We start from the raw sequence: 26,301 nt of genomic DNA, 5'->3' as shown, positions 1-26,301 counted from the left end.
TTAATTTGAAGCATATTGTGGGAAAGTGCTGCAAAGGATGCCGACTTAGCGGATGTAACACCTTCAAACAGTATGTGGGGTTACATACTGTTAGAAGGTGCATGCAGACTTGTGGTACGAGTACACAGTACACTGCACGCGCTGCAAGTAACGCACAGCTTTCCCTCATTCGAAACCTTTATAATAATAGTAATAATAATAACTGGAGATCGCCCAATGGTCGAAATTCGACCTCAGATAAAAAACCCGGCCAAGTGCGAGTTGGACTCGCCCATGAAGGGTTCCGCAGCAGCCATAAGGTTTACTTTTATGAAATTAAGAGGTTATTGATTTATTTTCATATTTCAGTTGATTTAATGAAAGTTAAATTGAGGTATACAGTTATGACGTATAAAAAAAACTACTGGCTAGATCTCGTTCGAAGCAATTTTCGTTGGTAGATTTTGTAGTAATGTACATAATATATTTTTTTAGACTTATCATGTCCCCTAGTTTAAAAGTTAGGGGGGGGTGAGGACACACATTTTACCATTTTGGAAGAGTATCTGAAGGACAAATAAATTTTTTCACTTTTGTATGGGCAAGGGCCCGAGCGTCACGAGTTTTCCCATACAAAAGTGAAAAAAAAATTAGGTCTTTCAGCACTGCTACTTTCACAGTGAACTCTCTACAAGGAACACGTACACACCCTAAAGTATTATCACTTATTTTTGTTACACTCTGTAGTTTCGGAGAAAAGTGGCTGTGACATACGGACGGACAGACAGACAGACAGACAGAAATACAGACAGACAGACAGACATGACGAATCTATAAGGGTTCCGTTTTTGCCATTTGGCCATTTTTGTCATTTGGTTTTTGCCATTGAAGTAGAAACTTCATGTCATTTTTTTCTAACTTGAATAGTTTGCGAGAGAGACTCTTCCAAAGTGGTAAAATGTGTGTCCCCCCCCCTCTAACTTCTAAAGTAGGGGCATGATAAGTCTAAAAATAACATATGATGTACATTACTATAAAAACTACCAACGAAAATTGGTTTGAACGATATCTAGCAAGTAGTTTTTTTTATACGTCATAAATGGTAGGTAAACCCTAAACCAATAAAAAAAAATTTTTTTGATCTAACCTATGCGTGTGAAGTATCTATGGATAGGTCTTTAAAAATCATATTGAAGTTTCTTCTATAATGTTTTTGTAACCTGAATAGTTTGCGAGAGAGACTCTTCCAAAGTGGAAAAATTTGTGTCGCCCCCCCTCTAACTTCTAAAGTAGGGGCATGATAAGTCTCAAAATAATATATGATGTACATTACTATAAAAACTACCAACGAAAATTGGTTTGAACGAGATCTAGCAAGTAGTTTTTTTATACGTCATAAATGGTAAACCTTAAATTAATTTTCATTAAATCAACTGAAATATAAAAATAAATCAAAAACCTATTAATTTCATTAAAATAAACCTTATTACTGCTGCGGAACCCTTCATGGGCGAGTCCAACTCGCACTTGGCCGCTTTTTTTATGGTAGGTACATATAATAATATGTAAGAAATACTAGGTACCTTCACCTTTTGTATTTTTCATTCAAAAATACTAAAGGTGAAGAGCTGTGAAGACAGTATTTATTTCTATTTTTTATTTTTATACATGTACCGACCACATAGCTGCGGAAAAATCCTAGATACAAGTATTATAATATGAGATACGGTTGCTACTTCAGTAACATAATATCGTTATTCGTTACGTTGTAAAAATAGGATAGAATTATATACTGAAACCGCAAGAAAAAATATACATTTTCTACTAGTTTTTCAAGAATTGGAAAATACTAATAAGTTATAATATACTTTTTCCACCTTTCCAAAGCTTATACAATTATTTGAAGGCGAATATTAGCCAAAATCAGACTACCCTTTTAGCGATTTTTTACATACTTACGGAAAGACTATTGGAGCGGCTTGTTTTCGTGAAATTTATTGTTCCTTGCATACATTTCGATATTGAACCATTATTGCAGATTGTTCAAAATCCTTTATTAATATTATATTGCTTTTACATTATTTAAATGTAATTATATTATATGCCTACTTCAAGAGATATCAGATTTAAACTCTAGTGTCAGGCCTGTGCGTTGATCTTTCAAACAATTAAGTAGGTAAGTAATTAGCAATAGACTACATTGTCTTAAAAAAAACCGGCCAAGTGCGAGTCGGACTCGCGCACCGAGGGTTCCGACAGCTTAAAGGTATTATAGACCTGAGTATTTGGTATGAATTTCAATTTAATACCTCTACGCGTTTATGAGGAAATGGGTAGTAAGTTTAAAATTATTAAAAAAATATATATTATGTGATGTAACTAAAAATTTATGGTTTTCGTAATTTTTCCTTTATCTATGCTATAAGACGTTGCTTCGTACCAAATTTCAAGATTCTGAGTTCACGGGAAGCACCCTGTAGGTTTTGATTCCCTTGCAAGTGTCGAAAATTTGCGGCATAAACGGCTGTATCTTTTGATTGCGTTGGCTTAGAAGTTTGATTTTTTCACAGCTTCAAGGGACAGTAGACCTGAGTAATTGATATAAATTTCAGCTTCATACCTCCACGCGTTCCTGAGAAAAAGGGTCTTGACAGACGGACAGACGGACAAAAGTGATCCTATAAGGGTTCCGTTTTTTTCCTTTTGAGGTACGGAACCCTAAAAATATATTTTTGTCAGATATAAATAAAAAAAACTATTTTAAATGCAATATATTATTATGGATTCAAAACTCCTTAAACTTTTTTGATGGTTTTTAAAGACTTTTAGTTTTCATTTTATAAGGAAAAGACATGATAATTATTGTGATAAAAACAAAACATCAAAAATAATAATTATTATTATTCTCCTGTTCACGGGCATATATCTAGCTTTGATAAGTATTAAGTATAGTATCTGGGTGCACGGGAGTGCCCCCGCCAAGATGAGCCAAGCGAAGCGCGCACGGGCACTACCTACTTTTCTCGAAACGTTTCGTCATATTTTTGCACCCTCGTAACTTTGGTTCGGATAATGCCAGATAGTTGAAATTTTGGGGATATAATGGCATAAGTATAATAATTAAATGCGCAAACTTTGAATATTGTTACTATTATACTTTAGATTTTATAGGTGTCCAAAAATCCACATTTCTGGCACTGACTCACCGATCATCAAAATTGTTAGGGTACTTCCTGAAGTCTGAGAAAGCTGAAATTTGGTATGTAGCATACTATTAGTACAGAAACAACAAAAAAATTATCAAACCCAACCTAACCTATCCCGTCCCCTTGATATAGAGGGGGATGTTAGTATGGGATACCCCCGTTTCTTGTTGTGGATACAAAATTAAAAATAGAGTATAAAATATACTCCTTGTGCCAAAAAAATACGTGTTAGCCATGTGAGACCACAGACTCACAGAAAACCGGCGTCAAACACCGCTCTCACAAAAAACCGGTGTAAAACAGCGCTTGCGCTGTGTTTCTTCTAGCGAGTTAAGCGGAGACCGGAAGCCCAACTGAAGTATACCTTATTCCCTAATCCCTATCCCTGTTATCTTCTGCTTATTCTCTTAGCCTATTCCTTCATTAAAAGGGCGAAAATGTACTTGCCACTCTTCTAATGTGACAGTGTCCATGGATCGCATGGACGACGGCAGTTGCTTTCCGTCAGGTGGCCCGTCTGCTTGTTTGTCCCCCAATTTCATAAAAAATCGGCCAAGTGTGAGTTAAACTCGCGCACAAATAGTTCAGTACCTCAATCGAGCAAAAATAGGCAAAAAAAATTTATTTTTTTGTATGGGAGCCCCCCTTAATTATTTAATTTATTAAAATTTTAGTATTGATTATTAAAGTACAAATATAACTGAGTATTTCGTCAATATTACGAGTGCCTATGTGTTGCAGTTATTGATATCGAGCAAAAAATAGCCAGGCCACCGGTTTTGACTAATGTGTAGAGTTTTTAGATTCTTCTCGTACGGCTGACACATTATATTATTATCACATATTTTGCCGCGCTATAGTGTAAAATTAAGGTTTTTAAATTTAGGACTGAGTCTGTAACGTTAGAAACTTGGCTCTACATGAGATCTCACTACTTTTTAACACCACGAACTATATGTTCTCATCTTGGCAACATTTTTACATGAAAATGTTTTTGGTGGGAAAGTATAATTTCCCTAACGTAAAAAAGCGGACAAGTGCGAGTTGGATCCTTGGAGAACCCTTCATGGGCGATGAAGGGTTCCGCAGCAGCAAATAGGTAACGTGTTTAGAAAATCAAAAATATATTTTTTATTCATGTACCGCAACGATTTTAATCGTCGAGGTACATATATTATTGTCGAAATTGGACAAGTAAGATGGATAGTAATTGGACCTCTAGGACACCCCCCTTATATTCGCCCATGCTCCTGTTTATTCTGTATCCAAAATGCAAACCTCAATACTATCCACGCGTGGGTAAAATTGACCGAAATCGAAATAAGATTTCAATGATAGAATGCCGTTAATTCTCAACAAAATATTTTAATAACGCTGTCACGATACAATTAGGTACATTATCGTACCTTTTTCAGAAATCACAAAAACTTTCCTGAACCGACACTATTTTAACGCCAAAATAAGCCAAATCGGAGTGGCTGTTTTAGGTTTTAGAGACATTTGCACTGTATCGGATTTCATATAATATATAGGTATAGCACATAAACTCACCAAAATAAATTGGAATAGAAATGTATGCACGTACACTATTCTCGGTCGCCTCTACAACATTGACGCGGCGGGTGCAGACTGCAGAGGCTTTACGTACACTGGAAGTATGCGCGATTATCGCTGCTATTTCTATCGCATTATCTATTTTAGGGTTCCGTACCCAAAGGGTGAAAACGGGACCCTATTACTAAGATTGTCGATGTCTGTCCGTCTGTCCATCTGTCTCCAGGCTGTAACTGAAGAACCGCTATAGCTAGAGTTCTGAAATTTTCACAGATTGTGTACTTATATCTGTTGCCGCTATAACAACAAATATTATAAACAAAATAAAATTAATATTTAAGGTGGGCGCCCATACGACAAACATGTTTTTTTTTGCCTATTTTGCTCGTCATCAATAATGGTAGCAGCTCTATGCACACTAAATACTCACAATATTAATAATTATATTTGTACTTCAATAATACAAAATCCCATACAAAAAACACAATTTTTTGACAACTTTCGCTAAATAACGGTACGGAAACCTGCGTGCGCGAGTCCGACTCGTACTTGGCCGGTTTTTTTTTACTTTAACGCGACGTCACCTTAAGTTACCGTTTTTTTATATTTTTTTATTATAAAATTGGGGCCGTCTATGGACTGTTCGCCCATATCCTTTTTTTGTTATTTTATTATTTAGACTTTTGACTTTTTTGTTTTATTTAGATTAGACTACTTCTCACGAAACCGAAGTCACCACATGTTTCCATATAAATTTTGAGGAGTTCCCTCGATTACTCTTAGATCCCAGCATCAGATCACCACTTTTGTGAGTATAGTACCAAATTAGGATGATACTCTGTACGCCAAAAGAAAAATTTTGAAAATCGGTTCACAAACGGCAGAGTAATCGTTGAATATTATAAAAAAACGAACATAAACCTCCACCATTTTAAAAGTCGGTTAAAATTGTAGCCTATGTGTTATTCTGATGTATAAGCTATATTATTAAAAAGTTTCATACAAATACATTCAGTAGTTTTTGCGTGAAAGAGTAACAAACATCCATACATCCAAACAAACTTTTGCCATTATAATAATAAATAAAAATAAATAAATAGATATTAGTAGGACTAATATTATTATCTGGGAGCACGGCAGTGCTCCAGCCAAGCTTTTTAGCAAAGGCACGGCCGTAGCATACTTTTCTCGAAGCGGTTCGCGGCTTTTTCACACCCCCTTTATCTTCGATGTTAACAAAGCTAGGGATTTAGAATTTCAGTGACCCGGAGCAAGTATTAAACTAGCTTAACCTCCAAATAACATAACATTTCGATGAATAGTTTAATAGTTACGCAAGGGCGTTTATAAGCTAGATGTTTATAAAGAATAAAAAATTAATAATTTTTAGTTGTAAAAATATTGTATTGTAAACAAATGGCAAAAATTAGTTTTAATAATTTTAATTTTTTAACTGACTTCCAAAAACGAGGAGGTTATACGTTCGGCTGTGGAATGTGGATGTTTTTTTTTTTAATGTATGTTCAACGATTACTCCGCCGTTAGTAAACCAATTTTCAAAATTTTTGTTTTGTTATATTAGGTTTCACTCCAATTTGGTCCCATTTTCACAAAAGTGGTGACCTGATGATGATCCATGAGTAATCGAGGGAACTCCTCAAAATTCAAATGGAAACAAGTGGTTCTTTTGGATTCATATGAAGTATTTCAGGCATATGTTACCAAAAAGTAAGATTTTGCACCAGGATATACCATGGTTCGAAGGTGATGAACAGAACTCCTTACTCCTTATAGATACATATTTGGGGATTTCGGCGTTGTCTTAAGAACTGAAAGCATATACTACTATGCAAATTTAATTAATCATCATCATCATCACCACTATTCCACCATACATCCATGAGTAATCGAGGGAACTCTTTAAAATTTATATGGAAACATATAGTGATTTCGATTATATGAGAAGTATCTTAAGCATATGCTACCAAAAAGCAAGATTTTGCAATTAGATAATATACCTTGGTTCCGAAGGTGCTAAGAGAACTCCGGATTCCTTATAAATACAAGTTTCCGGCTTTCGGAGTTGGTTTAAGAACTGAAAGCATATGCTACTATGCAAGTTACATTCATCATCATCATCATTATCACTACCACCAGTCACCAGACCATGAATTATCTAATTATAAACCTATTGTTGGTACTATTAATCGTATTTAAGATCGAAACCCGAATTTGTCGAACGATTTAAAAAATTATAATGTTAATTCAATGTAAATTATTCGACCTTGGTGTTTGGGTTACCAAGTTAGCAATTTGATCATGAGATCTATGAGGTATGCTTATCTCCTTAATATGAAGTTGTATTTGAGCATAATATTACATTATGTTGAGCTGATGAGTTTTCATTAGAACTTTAGATCCTTTAAAGATAGGCGTATGAACATTAATTTTATCATTGCTTGATTAACGCCAAGCATAATTATTATACAGTGGTATATGCTTGGAGTTGCTTAAACAATTCTGAGGTGGTAGTGATCTCAGACAATGAGTTCTCACATCATGAAAGTGTATCCTGGATCCAAAGTCACTAAGCATAACACATTAATCTGTACAGGAAACTTTATAAATGACTAAAAAGAGTGAAATTATTATTTTTAACAAAAAATTAAAACCGACTTCTAGGGTAAAAACAATAATAATTTATAATAAAAGTATTAAATAATTTAATAATTCTTACTCTTTTAAGGGCCTTAGGCATAATTCTCCTAAACCTCAACTATTTCTGTACACAATATCTTCATTATTTTGAAGTCGGTACCAGTTTTAAATGTAAAAAATATTTTGTCATAGAACTCAGTATTATTAGCTGCTGCTGGTACCGTGACCTGAAAAGAAAAGAAACCTTAAAAAAAGAAATGAAATCCCACCAAAACATTAAATGTAAAAAGGAGCCAAGCAAAATATTGCATAGCCATGCAATATATCTATCGTAAAAAGTTTTCAGATCACATTCAAGCCAAGCCTTCAACTTATTTTGTAATTTAAATCAACATTAAGTGAATCTATCAATAGTTTTCTTTATTTTATAATTATTATTATATAGCTTTTATAGTGACAACAAAAGTACATAATTTGTAAAAAAATAAAATATCTAGCTATTGCCGTTCTCGAGATCTAGCCTCGTGACACACGGACGGACGACAGACAGACACCGAAATCTATACTCATTAGGAAACCTAAAAACTGAAAAGTATAATGATATAACTTTATTAAATAAAATAATTATAATTATGATAGTGGCTTGGCAATGAGCACTAGAGAAATAATCAGCGACTGATTGGATTTATTGGGTACCATCGTGCACATGCGTCGTTAGCGTTACAATATACTAAAAAACACTTTACGTTTGCCGTTTGTGTAAGTATGAACTACCCCAAATATGAAGTTTTGTATTTGTTTGTCTTGTGCTCATTGCCTAGCCACTATAATAATTATAAAATAAAGAAAACTATTGATAGATTCACTTAATGTTGATTTAAATTACAAAATAAGTTGAAGGCTTGGCTTGAATGTGATCTGAAAACTTTTTACGATAGATATTTTGCATGGCCATGCAATATTTTGCTTGGCTCCTTTTTAACCGACTTCCAAAAAACGAGGAGGTTATATATTCGGCTGTGGATATTTTTTTTACATTTAATGTTTTGGTGGGATTAAATATTAAAGTACACATAAAACTAAGGATCGTGTGAAAAATTCAAGATCCTACCTGTTGATATTATTGATACAGCCCCCTTAAATGTTAATTTTATTTTGTTTTTGGTATTTGTTGTTATAGCGGCAACAGTTATACACAATCTGTGAAAATTTCAGAAATGTAGCTATTATAGCGTTTCTTGAGATATAGCCTGGAGACAGACAGACAGACAGACAGACAAACGGATAGACAGACATCGAAGTCTCTTATTAATAGGGTCCCGTTTTTACCCATTGGGTACAGAGCCCTAAAAACAAAATTTCAGCCTATTTTTGCTCTATTGTGGTACCTTCGTGCGCAAGTCCAACTCGAACTTGACCGTGTTTTAAATCTCATAGCACCAAATCTTAAAAGTTAAAACTTAAAACAACAAGTAACATTATTTCTTTGAAGCGTATAGCAAGTAGCAACAACACAAAATCAGTTAGCTATTAAAATAAAACAAGGCGTTCAATGTTGACTTCTCAATTAGTATTAATTAAGTATCAATCGCGTTACTTTAAAATGCTATTTTTATCTTTATTATACTAAGTACTCACATACGGTTTTGCTCGATAGTTTTACTCGAAATCGAGCAAAAACCACCGTGTGGACCGCAAAACTCACAGCTCGAAGGCTCGCATCGAGCCAGTTTGAAGGCTCGAATCGAGCAGGCTTGGCAAATTTTTTGACACAGTCTTTTCCTTAGTTTTTATTATTCGTTGCTAATTTCCTTCGAACTGGAGTAAAACTATCGAACAATGCTGAATGTGTGCACGAAAGCCCGAGCCGTGGTTTTTACTCTACGTGATTGCTCGATCGAGCAAAACCGTATGTGAGTACTTACACTTACAATAAGTAATGACCATGGACCATGGTAGGCCACCCTCCTTTGAAGGCCAACTTTCAAAAAGTCGTAGTTATCGTCATGGCAAGACATAATATTATTCCTTCTACTACACGCTAAGATCCATCAAACACGACGGCCAGTCGATCGCGCCGCAGTTATGGCAGTGCGATCGGCCTGTTTGTAGGTAGACTTTAGTATTTGACGAGATGCCCCCGCGGTGACCAACGGCATTATTTTAAAAGCGCGACCAATCGAGAGTTAAGCGACTGATGTATAATAATTATATATATTTTGGTCTTGTTTGGAGCTGTGTTCCTAGGCCATTTGGACGAACTTAACAAAACTTTTGTTTATTAAATAACTATTGAAGCTAGGTTAAAAAGTTATGTATAATATGATACATAATAAAACAGAGCATTACTTGATAATTTGTTTCTTTAATGTTTTACTTAATAAACGAAGGAGAACTGTCAAAATGGCGTTTTAGTATGATGACGGCGTTAGTTTATTTTTTCGCCACGTGCATTTAAAGCCTTGTCGAGCTCTATGGTTATGGTTAAATATGGCGTCCATTTTTTACTTTAACCAAAGATTTGACATTTTGCATTGCAGTTAAAGTTAGTTAAAGTTACAGTTATAGTTAAAGTAAGTTGGTGCAACCCACCTTAAATCTATTTTCAATTTGACAACAGACTTCAACCATAAATAAAAGAGTACCGTACAATTTGTGTGTATAGGTTTGTCAACCAAATCTCCTAGTGTGTGTGTGTGTGTAATGTTTTATTTGTTAAGAAAATGTATGATAAAAGCATAATTTCAAAACATTATTAGCTCGATGCACTCTAAATAATTATAACTGTGCAAAATTTCATTCACCTACGTCTCCGCATTTTTCGTCAAAGGGATCCAAAGTTTTTCGCTCGCTTATTAATATATTATACTCAGATAAATATGTGAGCAAAAGGCTCACGTGCGTCTATTTGTGTAACAAGTTACAATGTAGGCGCATAGTATTTACAGGTTAAAAACTGAACTATTATTTCATCATAATAAATTAATAACTATCGATTATATTATATTACCTACTTGATATTATTAAGTACTAGTAGGTACTATAAAATATATTCATGAAAATCACAGCACGAGAAAATTAATAGGATTATGACGTTCACAATAACAATGATATTAAGTTAATTAAGTCTAAGATTTAAGGAGTGAAGTGCCAACAGTTAGGCAGATAGTACACAGAAGATAGACAGCATGTTTATTAGTCCACCCTATCGGTCACAGCGTGGTCACAACAAGTTGATAGACCTTATCAGCTAACTACATCAGTGTTAAACTGACCGTTTGCGACGTACAACGTGTCATATCAGGACGCTGTCGGGACGTACAAAATTTCTCCATCAAATGAATCTAAAATTGTTTATAATAAAGTGTTTTTGTGCCGACAGACTCGAAGACTGAGGAAAGGTAAGTTGCGAGCATGGAGAGTGTAAAATAATTTGTGTGTGTTGTCTAGGTATTCTTAAGTTTATCGGTAAGATATTTTGATTACCGATTATTTAATTATTCTATAATCAGAATTATGTAGCTCGATAACCTTCATAACATATTTTTGTCGATATTTTGAAATGGAGTAAAATGTAAATTGACTTAAATTTATTCAGTTGCATTAAATTTACGTGTAATTTACTTTAATATTATACTACGTTACATTTAATTTGAATCTATAGATAACAGATATAATATTTTAAACAAAACTCTCAATTATGTATAGGCTATAATGCCACTAATTAAAAATTAAAATTTAACTATTAATCACGTTATAAAGACACGAGATGTCAATTTAATTCGGTGTATTTTCAATTCTTTGTTTACGTTAGGATTAAAATGATTAAAACTGAATCATAATATTTTTCAAACACAGCCTACGAATAATAAAATTTCTTTTTTATTATTCGTAGGGTCTGACAAACATAATATGACAGCTATATAATGACATGTGGAAGCTATTTAGTGACATATTAATATGACAGCTGTTTAATACGACAATTGACACGAATCACGATAGACCTTACGGCTACATAGCGCCATGAGCCGCACAACCCTCATTGATATAAAAGGCAGTCACGTGACTGACTGGCACGTTTTCGATCGATTAATAATAAAATTGGCCAAGTGCGAGTTGGACTCGCGCACGAAGGGTTCTGTACCGTTATAAAGCAAAATAGGCCAAAAGTGTGTTTTTGTATGGGAGCCCCCTTAAATTTTTATTGTACTAAATTTTATTATTTGAGATACAGCCTGGCGACAGACAGACAGATAGACGGACAGACGGACAGACAACGAAGTCTTAGTAATAAGGTCCCGTTTTTACCCTTTGGGTATGGAACCTAAAAAACGTGAATTCATATGGAAATTATCCTGTTACCATAAACATTCTGCCTGACTTTATAACTAACTTAATCATTATTAAAATTAAGTCGAATAAATCTCTCAAGCTCGCATGATATACAATAATTATAAATTTCATAGAGTCCACACTACACACATAACTCGTTTAAGAATTAATTTAAATGAAGATTAATTGGTAACTTTATCAATTTCCTTCCGTGCCGAAAATTTCCTTAATTACTCCATGTTACTATTTAATCATAAATACGAGAAGAAAGAGAATTTTGCTAAATTTTTTCAAAGAGACAAAAAGCCAGCCCCTTTGAACGTTTTGTGTTTATCGCTTTTTTAGAGAATCGCGAAAGAAAAGTATTGGCTAGCCGCTAGGCGGTCAGTGCCTTTACTTAGTTTAGATTATAAATATACTGACTTACTTTTTAACCGACCTCCAAAAAGGAGGAGGTTATAATATGTTCGTCTGTACATTAGGGTTCCGTAGCCAAATGGCAAAAAACGGAACCCTTATAGATTCGTCATGTCTGTCTGTCTGTCTGTCTGTCTGTCCGTCCGTATGTCACAGACACTTTACTCCGAAACTATAAGAGCTATAACTATTGAAACTTGGTATGCAGATGTAGTCTGTGAACGGCTTTAAGATTTTAATACAATTATTGAAAATTTTAGGGGTCCCCGTCCCCATAGATACAACTGAAACAATAAACATTTTTTTTTCATCTAACCTATGCGTGTGGAGCATCTATGGATAGATCTTCAAAAATCATATTAAGGTTTCTAAAATCATTTTTTTATTACCTGAATAGTTTGCGAGAGAGACTCTTCCAAAGTGGAAAGATGTCCCCCCCGCCCTCTAAATTCTAAAATAGGGGCGTGATAAGTCTAAAAAATATATATGATGTACATTACTATAAAAACTACCAACGAAAATTGGTTCGAACGAGATCTACCCAGTAGTTTTTTTATACGTCATAAAATATGGTAAACCTTAATTGAACTTTTATTAAATCAACTGAAATATGAAAATAAATCAAAAACCTCTTAATTTCATAAAAATAAACCTTATTGTTGCTGCGGAACCCTTCATTGGCCGGTTTTTTTAAATTCGACATTAACTTATTCTGTACATAAAGCTCGGTCAACAAAGTATTTGTAGAGTGCGTGAGCGGGAACCTAAGCGATTTAATAAAAAAAGCTTTATTTTAAATATGCACGTATTCCTTTATAATTCTGTTTGCAGCGACAAAATCACGACAAAATATTGTTCTTAGTAAAGCCTCAGATGCTGGTAAGTCGTCTATTGTTCTTGGCGTCAAGATATTACCTTCATTTTTCCACACTCACTCTTGAGGGTCAGCTCATTCCCGATAAATCCTGATGTTTTCGAATTTTGAAAATCGGCCAAGTGCGAGTTGGAATCCGGGTGTCCCTTGACACCTCTCAAGTTTTTATAATAATTAAAGTACACACACACAGGTAGAGTTACTCTTGAAACCCCTCTAGTGTAGAGTTGCGTCTTTGGTCCCTAAATCCATCCTCTCTGGTTACTCGCAGAAACACAGCGTAGGCGTCGTTTGTACGCCGGTTTTCTTTCACTTTTCAGGTCGTGGTATTGTGTCGAAGAACTCGCGGGATTTTTTATATCTATGGACGCTTCACACCACGTCAGTCTGGCCCCGTGCTAAGTACCTGAAGGACTTGTGTTACAGGTACCAGACAAAGGGTAGGTACCAGGATTAATTTGCTTGTGTTTTTTTAAGTCATTGAAAAAATACTGTGGTGAAGTGACAATCAGTTTACTTTTTCGTTGATTGTAATAATTAATTATTATTAAATTACGAGCATTTGCTTGTGTTTTTTTAAGTCATTGAAAAATTACTGCGGTGAAGTGACAAGCAGTTTACCTTTTCGTTGATTGTAATATTATAATAAGCTATTAAATTACGACCTCGTACGGCGACGGCTTTTTATTATTCATTACTTATTTAAAATAACTTCTGTAAGTTTAAAAAGTGTTTCATTCTTTATCTTTAATTGTTCCCATTATTTATTTACCCCAACATAATTACACTAATTTTATAAAATACCAATAGGGCTTAATGCCCTACCTTCTCGTGTAATAAAATTAATTTTCAGTTACAAAAGTCTATTATTCTTACTACATTTTCATAGTAAAATTCCAATTATTGTGAATTAAAAACATTATAATATTAATTATCAATGCAATTGTGAGGTCAAAACCCCTATTATATATCACGTAACAGCGTTATTTACATTTCATTGAAGTAAAAATGTTTTAAAAGTACAAATGAAGAATAAACCATGCGGGAAGCCAAACAAACTTCAATCACAGGATTGACAAAACCTTGAAAGGTTGTACACGTGACGTTACTTAAATCGAACTTGGGAGGTTACACGAAAAAAGGCAGAGGGTTTTCACGTTATTCATAGTACCTGGATGACCGAGCTTTGCTTGGTATTCGATGAAAATGACATTTTCTAAAAATGATTCCTAGCTATATCGATTTATCGCCCCAGAAACCCCCTATATACTAAATTTCATGAAAATCGTTGGAGCCGATTCCGAGATTCCAATTATACATAATATATATATACAAGAATTGCTCGTTTAAAGATATAAGATAACATCGGATACATGTTTTACGGAACCCTTCGTGCGTGAGTTTGACTCACACTTAGCCGATTTTTTTTACTTTTGTGTGGGAAAATTCATGACGCTGGTGTGCTTGCTCCAAATCACACGCCTCTAGCCTAGCGAAAAAGAATTATTGAAAGCTCCCATTCCTAAAAGTGGATAATATTTTATATTAAAACAAACTAGTACTTACTATAAAAATATACTTACAATTTATATGGAAAAATCAATATTCAATTAAACGTGTAAGTATGAAATATATTATTACGTATTGTGTTTTTTGCTTCGTTGTTATAAATAAACAAAAAAATTATCCTTATTGCCAAGAAATGAATTTTAGGTATGCTACATTGGAATTACGTCACATTATGCTATGATTTATTCGTATTGTGTCGTTTTCGCGCGAATTATACACGATTGTTTTAACGTGAATACATTATGTTGGCCACGTGGTCCGATTTCATAACATTTCAATGTATTTTTTTAAAGAATTTCATTAGCTACTACGTACTTTTGCTCTCTACTAGTCATGCTTAGTTCTCGTCAGAACATTACCTCGGAGTGTCTATAAAAGTGAACTTGAATTCATCGGTATAAAGATCAGAAATATAAAGATTGTAAAGTGTTTGCTCGAGATGACGCGGTTCATAAGTCATTAAAACATCCTTAATAATATGATGGTCCATATCGGGTGTTAGTGCGAAATTCGAAAGTTTTCAAAATTCAATTGCCCGGTCGCGAATCTTGTTTAGTCAAACAGTTGATTAGAAAAACTTTCAGTAAGTACATAATGGTCTCAAGTCAACTGTTCAATAGATGTTTAATCTTTTGTGGTAAGACCGTAAATCAATAACTAAAAATGCTAAAATGCAGATCGTTCGAGATCCGCTTGTAGCACCATAATAAATTATGCACTGGCTTACAGTACTCCCTGGGCATGCAAGTCTTCGCTAATTGTCGTAATCACGGAAACACCCGAGTCTATGAAACGTAAGCGAAAAAAACGGAAAGCGGAAAAACGATCGTTGCCGAACAATGACGAAAATTTCAATAGTCAAGTCGGCTAGACTTGGCATACTCCGATCGAATTACGTAGGCCAGCTGCCTTTGTGGATCGATTATTGTCTACTCTTGGAAGAGGAAGATCGTGTACCTACTCGTAAATCATGAGCATTCAGTCGCTTAGCACTTGTATCGTTAGTATGGCCATTTTCCCAAGAGTTAGTACGGAAACGGTCATTATCTACTTTGTTCTTGTAGAGGCTCAAGTCCGGTGCACGCGCACCAAACGTCCTCGCGTCTAGATACTGGACAATACCTCGTATTCATTCACAGGAAGATCTGTAGGAACCTAGAACTACGAACATAATATCACTAGACGTTCCGCGCGGCTTCGCCCGCGTAAATTAGATATTTCACAGACAAATTATTCCACAAAAAATTGCCTATGTTCCTTCACGTGGTCTACTTCTTATCTGTGCCAAATAACAGAAAAAAATGCTCCAAGAGTTCGTAAAATCAGCCCTTTCAAATAATTTCCCCCGCTTTTTCCACATTTTCCTCTATTTCTTCGCTCGTATTAGTCATAGCGTAATAAAATATAGTTTATCTAAGCCGTCCTCGATAAATAGGCTATCTAACACTGAAAGAATTTTTCAAATCGGACCAGTAGTTCCTGAGATTAGCACGTTCAAACAAACAAACAAACTCTTCCGCTGTATAATATTATTAGTATAATTATTAGTATAGATAGAGATAGAACTCACCAAATAGTACACTTTTTCGGGATAAAACTATCCTTATTTATTTTTTTACCGGGACTCTACCAAACTTACTATACATCTATACATCTATACACATATAAATAAAATTGGAGTGTCTGTTTGTAATATTAAAATAACCGTTTTTTACTACACGCATATGTCGCAGCCGACTGGTTTAAATAGCCGTTCAATCAAACAGCTAGCCCTTTGACTGAACAATGCCATTCAATCACACGGCTATACGTCGCTTAGCCGACTTGTTGACTACAACGTTCAACACTACAGCTAGACGACGCTTAGCCAACTGGTTTGTTTTTGTTTTGGCGGGGGGCTGCGCCCCCCGAGCCCCCCTTTTATTTGGCGGCGGTCCCGGGTGCTGCCTCAGCACGCTCGCTGCGCTCGCTCGGCTCCTTCTGTGTTGTGGTCTAAGTTCTAACCTAACCTAACCAACTTTTAGATTTTTGTCTCTTTAATAACACTTGTAACTTTTATTAACTACTTTCTTTCCGAAAAACAACCACAAACACCAACAAACACCTGCTAGTTGACGCCATATTGTAAATAAAACGCACCTAGCGCCGCAGCGGTGCGCGCTGAACTACTTCAATTAGGCGGCGGCTTTTGAATCAGCTGTAGTGTTGAACGTTTTGAGCGACTAAAATATTCAATATAAAAGCTAGACGTGTGATTGAATGGCGTTGTTCAGTCAAAGGGCTAGCTGTTTGATTGAACGGCTATTTAAACCAGTCGGCTGCGACACATATATAAATATTTAGACGGTACTTACACCAAAATAACAATTTTTAAAATTTTTGTCTGTCTGTATGTCTGTCTGTTTGTTCCGGCTAATCTCCGAAATGGCTGGACCATTTTTGACGGTACTTTTATTGGCAGGTAGCTGATGTAATAAGGAGTAACTTAGGCTACTTTTTAACCGACTTCCAAAAAGGAGGAGGACATATTCTTACTTTTTCATTTTTTACCTATGTATTTTCATTTTGTTGACGCGGACGAAGGCGCGGGTAACAGCTAGTGCTAAATAAACCTTATCCGAATCGGTCCAACAGTTTAAGCATAAAGGGTAACAAATTAACAGATACTCATAAGACCATCCCCCGAGCAAACGACCTTGACGCGTTGCCGAGATCGTACAAAAATCCTATTTTTTTTACTTACTTATCTTTGTTCAAAATTGATTTTAAAAAATTCAAACGGCAAATAATATGTAGTGAAATTGTCGATCTATTGGCGTGTGTTTCAAATAAACATAATTTGTAAATACTAGGGAGATGCTGAAAGTACGCTTGAATTTATATATTAATAAGTAAATTGGTATTAATTTGGAAGCTAATATCATGAGTGATATGAGTATAATAAACAAAAATAGGAAAGTAACGTGGGAAGGAATGTTGATATTATACTAAAGATGATTGCTGTATTTTTTTTATTACAACTTTGTAGCTTTCAAATTATGAGTTTATAAGGCTTTAAACACGGTAAATTACGGCATCTCCGCAAGGGGAGCACCTTAAGCATTCATATACTCATATTATATATGCAAACATACTGTCAAGACATACTGTCTGTCCATTTCACTGAATCTTAACTTAAATTGCTAAATCAATTGATAAGAATATCCCAGAACAGAGTAGATTTTATCCCAGAACTAAGGTTTCATCAAGCATCTAGTTAATCCTACTGTCTAGTCCTTTAGATATTTTTTTTGGTATGAACTATGCGGTATGAACGATGCCCCGATTATCACAAGTATACTTATCCACATCACCGCAATTGGAGTCATTTCCCAATAAAGTCTCAAAGATCAGCAATCAGACAGCTCGAGGGAATTGCTGCATCCGCCGCGTAAACGCTTTCTTTTGTTTTATCACAGGCATTCATTTGTTTCTTCTGAGTCATGTGTCTGCTCGTATCATCTCTAGAGATAATATTGTGAATACAATATGGTCGTTAGTAATATTGTTATCTTGTTATTCATTGGTTTTATTCCATGTAGTGAGTTCTAACACAAATTTATCAATATTAAGATATATTTTTTTATGAAATAAGGGGATAAACGGGCAAACGGGTCACCTGATGGAAAGCAACTTCCGGCGCCCATGGACACTCACAGCATCAGAAGAGCTGCAGGTGCATTGCCGGCCTTTTATGAGGGAATAGGGTAATAGGGGAGGGTAGAGAAGGCAAGGGAATAGGGTAGGGGATTTGGGCCTCCGGTAAACTAACTCACTCGGCCAAACACAGCGCAAGCGCTGTTTCACGACGGTTTTCTGTGAGAACGTGGTATTTCTCCGGTCGAGCCGGCCCATTCATGCCGAAGCTCCCACACTCAAACTGTATGTACTTACTAATATTATAAATGTGAAAGTGTGTATACTGACTACTGTATGTCTGTCTGCCAGATATGTACACACTTCTCTGTCTGTCTGTTGCCCCTTCACGACCAAACCGCTGAATCGATTTTGCTGGAGATACTGGGAAAGATACCGGGAAAGGACATAGGAAAATATTCCCGCAAAAATGTACAGTTTTTAGGCAATAAACAAATTTTGGCGCATCGGAGTTGCGGGCATCATCTAGATCAGGGTTTCTCAAAGTGGGGTACGCGAACCTCTAGGGCTTAGGGGTTACTCATTCGACGGCAAGGGGTTTGCGACAAATTGATAAAGCTAGTAGATTCTACTACCTAAACTACCTTTATCAATCATCATAAAGCAACTTTGTCGTAAAATATGTGAGACCACGCGAAGCTATATCCAACGAATATGTTGACCAAAGAGAATATAATCACTACGTGATGTTGACTGCCAAAGTATTTCAAAAGGCTTATATTATAAGCGATATATCTCTATGTATTATACTAGTACTGCATCTATACTAATATTATAAAGCGGAAGAGTTTGTTAGTTAGTTTGTTTGTTTGAACGCGCTAAGCTCAGGACTAAGGTCTGATTTGAAAAATTCTTTTAATGTTAAATAGCCCATTTGTCAGGGAAGGCTATAGGCTATATTTTATCACGCTGAGACTAATAGGAGCGAAGAAATAGAGGAAAATGTGGAAAAAACGGGGGGAAATTATTTGGAAGGGCATATATTTTGAACGCGCTAATCTCAGGAACTACTGGTCCGATTTGAAAAATTATTTCAGTGTTAGATAGCCCAGTTATTAAGAAAGGCTAAAGGCTATATTTTATCATGCTAAGACTAATAGGAGCGAAGAAATAGAGGAAAATGTGGAAAAAACGGGGAAAATATTTGAAAGGGCTTATTTTAACGCGCTAATCGCAGGGACTACTGGTCAGATTTCAAAAATTCTTTCAGTGTTAGATAGCCCAGTTATCTTGAAAGGCTATACGCTATATTTTATTACGCTAGGACTAATAGGTGCGAAGAAATAGAGGAATATGTGGAAAAAACGGGGGATATTATTTGAAAGGGCTTATCTCACGAACTACTAGCTAGAGCATTTTTTCTGTTTATTGGTTCAGATAATAAGTAGACCACGTGAAGGATCATATACTTTTTTTGTGGACTAATTTTTCATGACAATGTTGGCGTTGCGTTCGTTGACGCATTCAATTATTGAATACGCCAAAACGAAAGTTGAATGAAAGAAGATGACAAAAATTGAAGACGAAAGTGCATAGTGTGGACCTAATAGTTATGTCCACACTGTGCACTTTCATCTTCAATTTTCGTCATCAACTTTCATATTGGCGCATGTAATCATTGAATGCGTCAAGGAACGCAACGCTAATATTGTCATTTTTGTTTTTTGGATACGGTCAGAGGGCATGCGTCGCGGGCATGCCTCACGTTCGCTGTTGACTGCGCTATAACGCATGTCCTTGACGAACAGAAAAGGCACAGTGTGGACAAAGCTATTCAGTAGTTTTTAGGGTTCCGTACCCAAAGGGTAAAAACGGGACCCTATTCATGAGATTTCGATGTCTGTCTGTCCGTCTGTCTGTCTCCAGGCTGTAGTAGTAGACTCAAGAACCGCTATAGCTAGACTACTGAAATTGTCACAGATTGTGTATATCTGTTGCCGCTATAACAACAAGTACTATAAATAAAATAAAGTTAATATTTAAAGGGGGCTCCCATACAAAAAACTTGATTTTTTTGGCCTTTTCTGATCGTAATCAATAATGGCAACAGTTAGGCACTTGAAATTTTCACAAAATACTTAAATATATTTGTCATTTAATAATTAATAAATAAATTTAAATAAAGTAAATATTTAAGGGGGGTCCCATATAAAAAACACATTTTTTTGTCTACTTTCACTCTATACCTGTACGGAACCCTTCGTGCGCGAGTCCGACTCGCACTTGGTCGATTTTTAATTATATTCACTAGAGATTGCCCAATGGTCGAAATTCGAGCTTACTCGCAACGACATTAGGACTACTACCTATATTTTGTAAAAAATATTGACTTCATCATAGTTTTTTTTCAATTCTTGTCTCTGGGACTCAGCTGATCTCAGACTGGCCGTTTAAGCATTGTCTAATAGTATCTAAATTTAAATTAAAAAAACAATAGGTAATCCATTTTCAATTTCCCAACTTGATGTCAACAGATAACCATAAATAAAAGAGTATAATTCGTATGTATAGGCTTGTCACTCAAAAATCTGTCATTTTTCCTAGTAGTAGTGTCGTAGTGTGTGTAACGTTTTATTTGTTAAAAATATATATGATAAAAGCATAATTTTAAAATAATATTAGCTCGATGCACTTCTTCACCATATAAACTATAACTGTGCGAAGTTTCATGCACCTGCGTTTCCCCATTTTTCGTAAAAAGGGTTACAAAGTTTTTCTCTCACGTATTATTATATAGATTACTAGCTGTTGCCCGCGACTTCGTCCGCGTGGACTTCAGTTTATAAAGCGCGATGTCAACAAAATTGGTGTCAAAAGCTTTTATAAAAAAACCCTGGTACCCCTTAAATCAATACAGCTGTGCAGTGTGCACACAATAAGTATTTCATTTTTTTATATTAAACTTTATATCTTATGCCAAATTTTAAAGCTTATTTAGCCCCCCAATTACACAACTTTACCCATAAACTATTTATCATTGATAGGTTTAAGGTTACGTCACTGCACAGATAAAGTGATAATTATGATTAGTTCTATGTTACAATGAAGTAAAAAATAAAACGCCATCTGTTGAATCGTATTAGAACTAAAATGTTCATTGCATCGATATATTTCTGGATTTTTTATAATATTATACATAAAATATATTTAAGTAAAAAATAAAACGCCATCTGTTTTCATATTATTAAAATGTTGATTGCATTGATATATTTTCTGGATGGAATATAGGCCAACACGGTACACTTGAACTCCTTTATTTTAGAGCGTCTTCTATATATTGATTATTATTATACCAAGTGATAGTATTATTAAACATAATATTCTAACATATTAAAAACTATAAACAAAAACATAATAACTAATAAGTACGGTATGATTAGTTCTATGTTACAATGAAGTAAAAAATAAATCGCCATCTGTTGAATCGTATTAGAACTAAAATGTTCATTGCATTGATATATTTCTGGATTTTTTATAATATTATACATAAAATATGTTTAAGATTTTTGAAATTTTATTTTAATACACATCCAATACCCAGGAACATTGAAAACTTTTTGTTCCGCCTGCGGGACTCGAACCCAGGACCCCCGGGATGAGCGCTGGCCACGCGCAATGCGAATTCACTTTCATCGATATTTTCATGGAAATAAGATATTATCCCACATCAAAATGTAGCCTATGTCCTTTCTCAGACTCTAGAATAATTGTGTACAAAATTTCATTGCAATCGGTTCAGTAGTTTTGGCGTGAAAGCGAGACAGACAGACAGACAGACAGAGATTCTTTCGCATTTATAATATTAGTATGGACTACCCGTGGCCCGCATTGGTCGGTAGCGCCGCAAAAGTTACGTCCCGCAATTTTGAAATTTGTTATATCTTCAAAAATATTAATTTAAATCATTTTATGCTGTAAAGGACTATATAGATCTATATTAAATCAATAATGTATTTAAAGTATTTTATTAATTAAGGATTATTACCGTATTGATTAAAATCGCTTCGAAAATTAGCCATCATTTAGAGTTAAAAATAAATGACAAAAAATGTTATTGTGGGATATCTGAGATAGATATAAATCATCGCGGAGTTTTCTGTAGACTTTTTTATAGTGTACAATACTTAGTACATTATATTAATACGCGAGCAAAATAACTTTGGAACCCTTTTTACGAAAAATGCGGAAACGTAAGAGCATGCGCACAGTTGTAGTTTATATGGGGAAGGAGCCAATATTGTTTTAAAATTATGCTTTAATCATACACTAGCTGTCCCGGTGAACTTCGTGTCACTCAAAAACCTTCCCTGGACTTCAAGGATAATCCTTTTTTTTTAAGACTAAAATTAGCAGAATCGGTTCAGCCGTTATCGAGTTATAGCGTTACTAACACAATTGGAAATTCATTTTTAAAAGCTTTTATTAAACTTGCTCTGTATGTATGTATGTATGTTCGGGTGAAATCTTGGAACTCAATTTTGGAGTAGATATATTTAACCGATCCAGCTGAAATTTTGCAGGCACGTTTAGTTTGGATGACAATACATGATATTGTATGTGACATCAGTCTAAATCCAATATCGTGTCGTGTCGTGTCGTGTCGTGTCGTGTCGTGTCGTGTCGTGTCGTGTCGTGTCGTGTCGTGTCGTGTCGTGTGACGTGTCGTGTTATGTCAAGTCAAAACCAGTCGGGCATTAGAAAATGCCCGGTTGAATCCGGTAATTTTTGTTAAGTGATATTTATTTTTTTTGTCGTAAAATTAAGTACGATTTCAAGACTTAAATTAAATTAATCAGATTTTAACAAATTCTTGAAACAAAACAAACTTGCAATCAAGCAGACTTAAGAAATCTAGTCAGAGATTTAACTAAAAAACAAATAAAATTATAAGCAAAAAACTTTTTGAAAAAAAGCTTTTATTTAAAATATGCTTACTTTAAAAAGAAGAAAATAAATTTCCCCTTAAAAATTCTAGCTATTAAGTTGTAACCTCAATATATTATACAATTTGCATTATTATAAAAGCTTATTAACAATCTGTCAACATTTTAATTACTTACTTAAATAAAATAAAAAATATAATATTAGTTTACTCAGTTAAATTGGCACTTACTAGTTTATTACTAACAAATCACGCGACAAGCTTTTATAATAATGCAAATTGTATAATATATTGAGGTTATAACTTAATAGTTAGAATTTTTAAGGGGAAATTTATTTTCTTCTTTTTAAAGTATTTAAATAAAAGCTTTTTTTCAAAAAGTTTTTTGCTTATAATTTATTATATATTTAGATTATTTTATTAAATATTATAGATAATTAAGTATAGACATTATAATACTTAAATAATAAAGTAATTTCAAGAATAAGCATTAAAAAACATAATTATTATAGGTAGGTACTCTGTCCATAATCCATAACATGCATTGTTATCATTATCACGAATTGGTTGTTGCTGTAATTTTCTCGATGGTATATATTTATTTTGCGTACAGTAATTATATTTTTTATTTCTAAGTAATTGATAATTATCTTATAACAATAATAATTGATATTTGAAGCTATTATTAAAACTGTGTTGTTTATCCTGGTCTGTTGAGAAGATGTATTGTTGTCCAATACTAGTAATTTAGATTACATTCCTACGTTTCGGGAGTGTTTCAAGACAATTGCTCCTTTTTTAACCGACTTCCAACAACGAGGAGGTATTATATTCGGCTGTGGCTACCGGGCGCGGTCGCAGCCTGAAATTTTGGGGGGGTCACTCAGTAGTCACTACACTATTTTTTTTTATCTGGGCCCTCGGACGGTTCTGGGTTTTATTTTATTTTCAATTTTACCTTAGATTTTGGGGGGGGGGGGGCATGTCCCCTGTGACCCCCCCCCCCGTTCGGACCGCGCCTGGTGGCTACACAAATTCGCAGGTATTCTAAGTGCACGAGGCACTACGAAGCTACGAACCTATGGTTTCATCCATCAGAAAGTAAGTTTATGTCTTATCCTTCTGGGATCCAGGTCTATACCGAGGTAAGTCTCTTATTGTTTATTATAGTTATATTGTTATAAATTATACCAATATTACTATAATAAACGATAAGATTAATTGATTATTATAATTATTAATTGATTATAATTTATAACCTATAATCAATCATAATAGTATTGGATCCGACCGTAAAATCCTGCAGGAATCGTTTTTTTCGATCAAATATATTTTAAAATAATCTTTAGAACGTATAGAATGGATTAATGTTGGGTTGCCTTGTCAAAAGTAGCCGCAAGTTAACATGGGCGTACCCAGGTTCTGGGCCAGGGGGGGCAAATTACCCAGGTTCTGGTGCCAGTGGGGGGGTAAATTACCCAGGTTCTGGGCCAGGGGGGGGGCAAATCAGATTTTTCATAAGCTAGGTGTTTATAAAGAATAAAAAATTAATTACTTTTAGTTAAAATATTGTATTGCAAACAAATGGCAAAATTAGTTTTCTTAATTTTTATAGATAAAAGTACTAGATAATATACTTAGTAGGGACGTCAACATGATCCAGGGGGGGGGGGGGGGGGGGGGCAGCTGCCCCCCCCTCGGTACGCCCATGCGCAAGTACCTCTAATTAAGTTGAATGTTCATGAGATAAATGCATAATTTGCATGTATATTTTTTTTCAGTAAATTTAACATCATTTGAAAGAAAATGACGTGATAAAATAAGGTATAAATGGTTGCCAGCTCTAAGTCGGCCGCAACCTAGGGTTGCCAGCCCGTAAACAGACATAGTTCTTCCTCAAAATTGAAGCATCGATTTTTTTTAATAATTTTGATACCAAATTAAAGTTTTATGCATTTTGTACATGAATATCCATGGTTGCCAGTTGCACGATAGCCGCAAACTGGGGTTGCCATCATTGGGGGCTTTTGTATAATATGACAAATGTTCAGGCCTACAATTATTATTATGCCTGGCATTATTTGAGGACGTCGAGAACTCGCAAGATTGCTATTTTTATTTAACAGGCGTTTTTATTTTTATGTGTATTGTCCTGTCATTCCTCAATGTCATTCCTTCTTAATTGTCTTACTTTTCTATTGAATACACGCAAGTTTGTATTACGGGCTTTCATTTTGCTCAATTAGAGGTACTTGCGGCTACTTTTAACAAGGCAACCCAACATTAGTCCATTCTATACGTTCTAAAGATTATTTTAAAATATATTTGATCGAAAAAAACGATTCATGCAGAATTTTACGGTCGGATCTTAGGATATAATATACACGTCCAATGTAGGTACGTGGATGTACCATCGAAGAAATCGATTCATAGGCAGTTGACGGACCTACGTCAATTGGTCAGATTATGTCGATTCAGTGTTGGCGTGATAGCTGCTGTTGGATGGGTTTGACATAATGCGACCAAATTACATTGGTCCGCCGTCTGCCTATAAATCAAGTATCAACTTTTCTGATAGGTTAATATATACATAAAACATAAACTTTGATTTTTTTTCTTGTAAGTATTTGCGGCTCCTGTATGCAAATCTTAAGACGGCATTGATAAGATAAAAACGGTTTTGTATATTTTTGTTCAGTGTTATTTTTGTGTCTACTAATAATAAAATTCGAAGACAAAGCGACACGCAATCAGTTTTGTGTTACTTGTCTTCATTCTACTACATAATATATTTTGCACTTAGTTTTAGTTCCCTGTTAGGTGCGATGTTTTATCTAAGATTTTATTATATTGCATTGAATTTGTAGAACCGGAAAAAAAACAAAACATGGAGAGTTTTAAAACAAAATATTCGTGATGTTAACAATTGTTTAACACTTCATAAAATTAATTTTCTTAGCGCCTGTCACATAATTATGTAGGTACTAAGTATAATAATTTATTGTATGACATACATTCGATAAAAATAAACTTAGTCATACTGTGTACACTGAAATGTCAATTCTCAGCGAGTATTATCTTTGTTCTTCTTCTGGACGCTGATTCTGTAGTTCCGTACCTAAATCAGTGTTATA

General features: G+C 34.7%; 2 protein-coding genes across 5 annotated transcripts in view; one reads left to right on the top strand and one right to left on the bottom strand.

The window, feature by feature from the left end:
• The window catches only part of LOC121736934 (protein croquemort-like), an 87,240-nt gene extending 82,435 nt beyond the window's left edge, over nt 1–4,805 (bottom strand). For both annotated transcript variants that reach the window (XM_042128408.1, XM_042128416.1), the window contains exon 1: nt 4,737–4,805. The gene's annotated coding sequence lies outside the window, so the exon portion shown is untranslated. The remainder of the gene's footprint in view (nt 1–4,736) is intronic.
• A 5,822-nt stretch (nt 4,806–10,627) lies between these two features.
• LOC121736953 (protein peste-like) overlaps nt 10,628–26,301 on the top strand; it is an 88,725-nt gene continuing 73,051 nt past the window's right edge. For 2 of the 3 annotated variants that reach the window (XM_042128434.1, XM_042128454.1), the window contains exon 1: nt 10,629–10,798. The gene's annotated coding sequence lies outside the window, so the exon portion shown is untranslated. Of the gene's footprint in view, nt 10,799–26,301 lie in introns of all 3 variants that reach the window. The other variant, XM_042128440.1, reaches the window with a different exon arrangement.

Source organism: Aricia agestis, chromosome 2 (assembly GCF_905147365.1).
Source record: "Aricia agestis chromosome 2, ilAriAges1.1, whole genome shotgun sequence".
In the NCBI taxonomy this organism is placed as follows: Eukaryota; Metazoa; Arthropoda; class Insecta; order Lepidoptera; family Lycaenidae; genus Aricia; species Aricia agestis.
This window is presented reverse-complemented; position numbering and strand designations above follow the sequence as displayed.